This window comes from Rattus norvegicus, chromosome 20 (assembly GCF_036323735.1).
Source record: "Rattus norvegicus strain BN/NHsdMcwi chromosome 20, GRCr8, whole genome shotgun sequence".
NCBI lineage: Eukaryota > Metazoa > Chordata > Mammalia > Rodentia > Muridae > Rattus > Rattus norvegicus.
Window position 1 is genome coordinate 36,743,268 of NC_086038.1, and position 7,185 is coordinate 36,750,452.

Sequence of the window (7,185 nt, forward strand, 5' to 3'; positions counted from 1 at the left end):
GTTCTTCTGTAGCTACCTTTTTTTTTATGCACACCATTCTTTGTTCAATTTCATGATGTGAGTTTCTCTAGCCAATTTTGTAGTCAAACAAGTCAAGCTATAAATAAGTTAATTGCTTGGAGCAGTTTCACCTACTCTCTGCTGATACATGCAAACACAATTCTTACTCTGTCAGGCCCAGTGGGATGACAGGTATTTGATGGATGAGATGTTTTGCAATATATTTTATTCGTCTAAGTATTACACAGGACTTTTATGGGAATCACATCACATATTTTAAGAAAATCAACGACTGAGATTTAGCAATGACCAAGTCCACCTGTGAGGTTACTCAAATCTTTTCTGTCCTAAAGCTTATATCCTATTGGTTTATACATGTGAGGTGTGGTTTTATACATATGAGGTTTATATAGGGTGACACTTGACAAATGTAAAGGGATGCATTTATTCCCCCTGTTTTATATATCACACCCATGGTGCTTTAGTTGGTATAGACTTCAGAAAGAGTATGGTGTCTATTGATTCTTCAGGAAGGAATACATATGACATGGGAAAGCACATGCAGCCTACAGGTAGTCTACAAGACTACCTCCTTCAGCCAGTGTCTGATGAATGAGGTAAAAGATAGATACACAAGACATCACAGAGGAAAAAGGCAATCAGACCAGGACTTTAAATGCAGGAGATATTGATGAAGGAAAGCTAGTAAAGCAAACACAGTGTACCTCATCTGTACTGGGTCCCTGGGAGGAACCCACTGAACAGAGTACCCCCTGCCAATATGAAATGTACTTACAATACATAAGTAGATGGAATGCCATACACAGACAGAAGCAAAAGAGTCTCCTGAGCTGAGCTAAGGCTTGGTTCCCATTGGAGTAAAGTTCAGCAGTGGGTCATGTGAACTGAGATCTCAACAATGGACTGATTCATGGCTCTCCAGGCTGTGTAATGAGGGAAAAATTTTAAAACACAAGTACCTTTCTCCACCTTAAGCATCTTACTGTGATCTTTTTCTCTTAAAAAATAATTCTTTTGCCATCCGAACTGGTTTCCCCTTCCCTCCTCGCCTCCCTGTACCCACTCTTACCTCCCGTCTGCCCACCTTATCTATTCTTCTCTTTCTTGTCAGAAAAGGGCCGGTCTCCCATGAATATCAACCAAACACAGCATATCAAGTTGAAGTAAGACTAGGTACCTCCACCTCATATAAAGGCTCAAAGAGGCGCCCCAGAAGAAGGTTAAAGAGTCACAAAAGTAGGCAAGAGTCAGAAACAAGCCCTGGCTCCCTGGTTATGAGTACCACAAGAAGACCAACTTATTTTTTGTGTGTTTTGCCTACATGCATGTATTTGTATCATGTACTTACATGGTGTCTGAGAAAGATCAAGGAGAGTACCAGATGCCCTGGTAGTGAAGCAACAGATGGTTGTGAACCACCATGTGGGTGCTGGGAACCAAACCTGGGTTCTCTGCAAGACAAAAAGTGCTATTTTTTTTTTTTACCTCTGAACCATCTTTCCAATCCATGAAATAATTTTGTCACATAATTCGTATAAGGTATTATATCTAAAACATTTTATTTCAATGTAAAATCATAATAAAATAACTATTGTTTATTGCATTTTTCATATTAATTACCTGAAATTTAATATGTATTTTTACTTACAGAACATTTAGATATGCTCGTGTACAATATACTCACACTGATATCCTCAACACAGAGACATAAATTGCACAAGTATATAGTCATATTCTCCTTAAAATGAGTCATGCATAGCTGGTGCCCACTGTATAAAACAATGCAACCTCTACAGAGAAGCAGGGGCTGTGGGAAAGCTGAATTATCACCCCTTTATTAATATGGAGAAGTATCTAAAAGTTCAAGTGAAAGACTTATACATACTATGTGTCTTAATTAGGGTTTTCATTGCTGTGAAGAGACACCATAACCAAGGCAACTCTTATAAGAACAACATTTAACTGGGGCTGGCTTACAGTTTCAGAGATTCAGTCCTTTATCATGGCAGGAAGCATGGCAGTGTCCAGGCTGGCATGGCATTTGAGGAACTAAGAGTTCTACATCCTAATCCATAGGCAGCCAGGAAGAAGGTCTCACTGAGATCTTAAAGCCCACCTGAATAATGACACACTTCCTCCAACAAGGTCATACCTACTCTAACAAGGCCATACCTCCTAATAGTGCCACTTCTCATGGGCCAAGCATATTTAAATTACCACACTATGTTTCACTATCTGTGGACTTCTAGAGATATGTTAGGCAAATAGAACACAGTGGCAAGAATCAAAGATAGACATTTTGTAGTAAGGTGTGCTCATAATAGTCATGATGGGGAGTATAAAACTGTGTGTTACAGGGGGACAAGAGAATAAAATGCATTTAATTCAGCTGAATGGTAAATAATTTGTATATTTGAGCTCTGGGTATTTGCTGTCTTTTTCTGTCTTGCTCTTTATGACTTTGGTAGAAAAGCACAGTATACTAGTGACTCTTGTAATTTCTTTACATTTTTATGAGCTCTTTGTATTTGTCTTAACTGAAAATAATAATAATAATAATAATAATAATAATAATAATAATAATAATAATAAAGCAACACTTTCCATTTTGTCACCTTGAATTGTGACTGAGTCAAGAGCTCTAAAATAGGAGAAGGTGTCGGTGAGCATTAGCTAAGCAAGATGACAATGTCCTTTCCTGTCCTCTAGAAACATGTCATGAGCTCAGATATGACACAGAGAAGACCAGCACCTTTATTAGATAAGAACGCTAAGCTGGTGTGGAACACTGTTCATTTCTATCCTCTGGCTCTCCTGAGGAAGCAGGAGTAAGGGTGTATCAGAACCAATGAAAGATACACAGAGCCTGAATTTTTTCATAGGGAGCACACATCTGGGACTGAGGCTATTTCTGGAAAAAGTCAAGACATATTTTGCGATAAGTTTCTCTCCCTGAAGTAGCACCGTTACATGTTTACTTGTGTATAATATTCTTCAGACTATTTCAACCCTTAAAAAAAGTCAGTTTATGAACTTTTGCAGCTAGAAAAGAGAAATAAAAGCATGCAAAAGATTTTGCTAGAAACAGAAAGTTCCTTTACATATTGAAGAATGGCTTTGTTCCAACTATAGCTGTATCTGCTGGAATCATGTAATGTAAGTAATTCTCCTCTCTTAAATAGTCATTTTTATATTACTTCAGATGATGTTACTCAATTATCTCAAAAATAAAATATTTATGCCATTTTTTGGCTTTTCAATTTCTTTAAGCATTCGATGGACATTTAAGGAGTTTCTTTGGTGTCCATTTAAATAAAGAGGTTAAATTTTCTTCACCATTTTGAAATTTTTTTCTAACACATTTGAATGTGTTCAAATTTAGAACTAAAATAAGAATATTTCACTTTTGTTTCAAGCAGCAGAAAAAAAATCAATTCATGCAGGCTTAATAAATTTGGTCACAAAGCTTGTCTTCAGTGTCTCCAATGATGGATAGTCCTTTGTGACCCATGTGTGACTTAAGGTGTTCTTCTACAGGTGCAGCAAGGTGGGGCAAAGAGTGTGGGAACTAGTTGGGCTATGACAGGCTCAGGTGTGTAGGTGTGGAGGAAGGCTATGGGAAAGGTGCGTCTTTTTCGTTGTGTTTCAGTGAGTTCGGATTTTTTATCGAAGATGTTACAGAAGAGAGTTATTTAGGAAGAAGAAAGCCCACGTCTTCACCAGGCTTCTCAGAATCTTTCTTCTTTCCTTCCACTCTCTTTGTCCTAGCTGGGGCTGCATGAGTGGAAAAGTCAGGTCCTCCTATTGCCATAGCAACAGCAGCTTCAGTAGAGCTCAGATCCCTACCTGCCAGAGGTGGTTCCCCATGATGTATTCTGAATGTCCCAATCCAAACTGTACTCATTGGTTGGAGGGAAATGATGCATTTTGTCACCTGCTTCAGACTAAATAGATTACTTAGAAGAAATGTATAATTGTTCATAGAAAACATTAAACTTTATTTGAAAAACATCCAGGTAATTTTCACTTTACTTTCTCTTTAGGTAAACATGTGCTTTCCTTTGATCCTTTTCCTTTTTGACTACGGCAATAACTCTTCCTCCTTAGAGAGAGAGAGAGAGAGAGAGAGAGAGAGAGAGAGAGAGAGAGAGAGAGAGAGAGGGGCAGGCTTAAGCGATTATCTCTTATATGTTTGGGGACTTTTACATGCAAGTCTTAGACAGGTCTAAAGTTCATGGTGGGGAAATTGTGTTTAAAGAGGAAAACTGCACAAAGCCAGAAGACAGGGAGATCTTATTAATTGATGAGACCCTATTTTGTGCTACCCAGCAAAGTGGAGACTCTTGAAAGGATTTGAAACAACTAACAAAAATGCAGTCAAAAATGAAACTGTGTGTAAACAATGAAAAGAAAGGAAATCCCCCCAAGATCTTTTTAAAATTATGTTGCCTTCTTTAGCACTGAAATTTTTGCTAGAGCTGATCATCAACCACCGCATGCATTCAATTCGCTGAACAAACCAACTTCTATGTTTCGTTCAAGTTATCTCCTAAAGTATTTCCCCCAAATCAACCAATATGGCAAGATGGAAATGTGAAAGCCAGCCTGTGATGGGAGGGTAGGGTCTACATTTATCCAGGTTTACTCTTATTTATAGGAAAAGAAAAACAAATGCTTTCAGATATTTTTCTTGTAATGGTTTTGTTCTCTCTTTGGCTGCTTTCTTTAAAAAATAAAAACACAGAGTAACTCTTTCAGGGATCAAATGATGTCTGAGTGTATTTAAGACAGTTGGCTACTGCATTTGGTTAGACATTCCAGAAACAGTAAAACACAAATTGAGTGTGTAACAAGACATTAAAGGGAAGTCAGAAGGGGCTGGAGAGATGGCTCAATAGTTAAGAGTGTTGGCTGTTCTTCCAGAGGACCAGGGTTTCATGTCCAGGAGCCACATTCACAGCTCCAGCTCCAAGGGATCCAATACCCTCTTCTGGGTATCAGATACACAGGCACCTGCATTCATACTAACACACATACATTCACACACAAAAATAAATGCATACATAATGACAAGAGGAAGTAAAGAAACTTAAGGAGAAATAATAACATTTAAATGAGTTATAATTGCTTAAGTTTCTTTCTCTTTCTTTCTTTCTTTCTTTCTTTCCTTTATTTTAAAGGAGGGAGAGTTATTGCTATAGTCAAAAAAGAAAAAAAAAACCCTATAATCAGATTGATGTTTAAACTTAATGAAACCTGTAAAGTGTTTTTAAAAGGAAAGGACTAGCTCCGATTTCAGGAGTCTGACTTATGGCCTGAGGCTGTAAAGGATAGAGTTGGGGGTGGGCGGCTCTCCCTCTACAGTGGGAGGAGAAAGATTCAAACAGGGTTGCTTGGGATTAGGCACAGAAACTAATGGCTTTCCTAATTATTCCAAGGGGTCCTGTGATTGGGCTTGAGGCCAAGACACTTTGGCCAGCAAAGCCTCTCAATTAAGTACAGTCTGCACTCCAAGTTCCTCAGTTAAGAGCACGTGAAAGGGCTTCTTTTGACTTTTGATCAAATCCATTTAAAATCTTTGCCTTGGGACCCTAAATAAACCTGGAGTGCCGCATACCTGGGCAGTCAGTCCTTTTATTAGGTTTTCGTTCTTAGCACAGAGCGTCTGGTCAGTAGGGTCACCGTGCTCTCACGTAAATGTGTTCATAATACAACATTGCTGTGGAACAGGGCAGTAGCCAGGCATCTGTCTGCATTCATCTCAGCTCTTGGAGGCAAGAGACCTGCCTAACACCCCTCCCTCTGTGGGTACGGAGCTGGAACAACACACCGAACTGAAAAACAAAACCAGAAATCAAAACCCCAACCAAAAAAAAAAAAAAAAAACCACCACCAAAAAACAAAAAAACACAAAACAAAACAAACAAAAAAACCCCTTAAAACAACAGAGTTCTTGAACTAGCACAAAACACACCAACTAAACAGATTGTGTTAAGTTTCCTAGACTCTTTGCTATCCCACTTTCTCAGTTACCCATGGTGAGGACTGCTATGTTTGTACTCTGAGGCTAACAGAAGTTTTTCACCCTGGGAAGCTCAGGATTGTGGCAGTGTGCCTACCTTGGGGCTGTCCTTTAATCCCTCCTGCTTTGAAATGTTCATTTGCAACCAAGAAGGCAGGTCCCCTGCTTGGATCTGGTCACAGGGCTGTAAAACAGGCTCTCACTTCAGTTCATTTCGTGTTCGCTTCAAGTTTAAGAAAAAGGAGGGTTGGCTAACATTTTGTACTGGGGACATAGTTTTCAGGTTTCATCAGTGTCTTCTCTAGTGATTTTAAATGATAACACAGCATACCCATGATCCAGTAGAAGGACTTAGGTGAAGAGTTTCCTCTAAGAGCAATATTCCCCTATTTCAAATTGGAGGAGTTAGATTCAGTAAATGAAATAACTGAGCTCCAAAGCAAGAACCAGGGCAGTCTGGCACATGCTCACAGCCTTAGGCTGCTCTATGTGGTCCTACTTGGAGCAAAGAAGTGAAAAGGGGGTGGGGGAGACAGACTAATGCTACTGTTATTCTGATGAAGAGTTCTGAGATTTGGCAATGATCGAGCTCTTGATGCTCAGCCATGAAGATTTAGAAAACTGGTCAAAACATGTTTCTCCAAGTTGAAACAGTATTTTCGAAGGAACATCTGAAAGAGCAAAAACCTGTGAGGTGCAAAGAGGTGTATTTCTGGTTGTTGGAATTCTTGATGACAACAGAGATGATGTTAGGATGCCTTGTGTAGAGAATGTGTGTATAGTCCTTTGGTCCTTATTTTTAATGCCTACTTCCTACTCTAGGGTTTTTTTGTATTTTTGTTTGTTTGGTTTTGCTTTATTTTCATTTTCTTTTTCTTTTTCTTTTTCTTTTTTTTTTTTTTTTAAATTTTAGGACAACGTTGCTAAGTACTAGGAGGCTAGCTCCGATCTATTTATGGCCACTCATGTGACATTTACAAAAGTCATGAATTCAAAAAGAACTGAAGATTCACCTGTGCAGAAGCAATACATGTTTGCTTTTGTTTTTAAACCCTGTCTTAATTGGAAAAGCTCAACCCACTCCCGTCATCACCCAGTCAGTTTCTTAACTTGACCCTTCCGCAGCACTCCTCCCTTTGAGC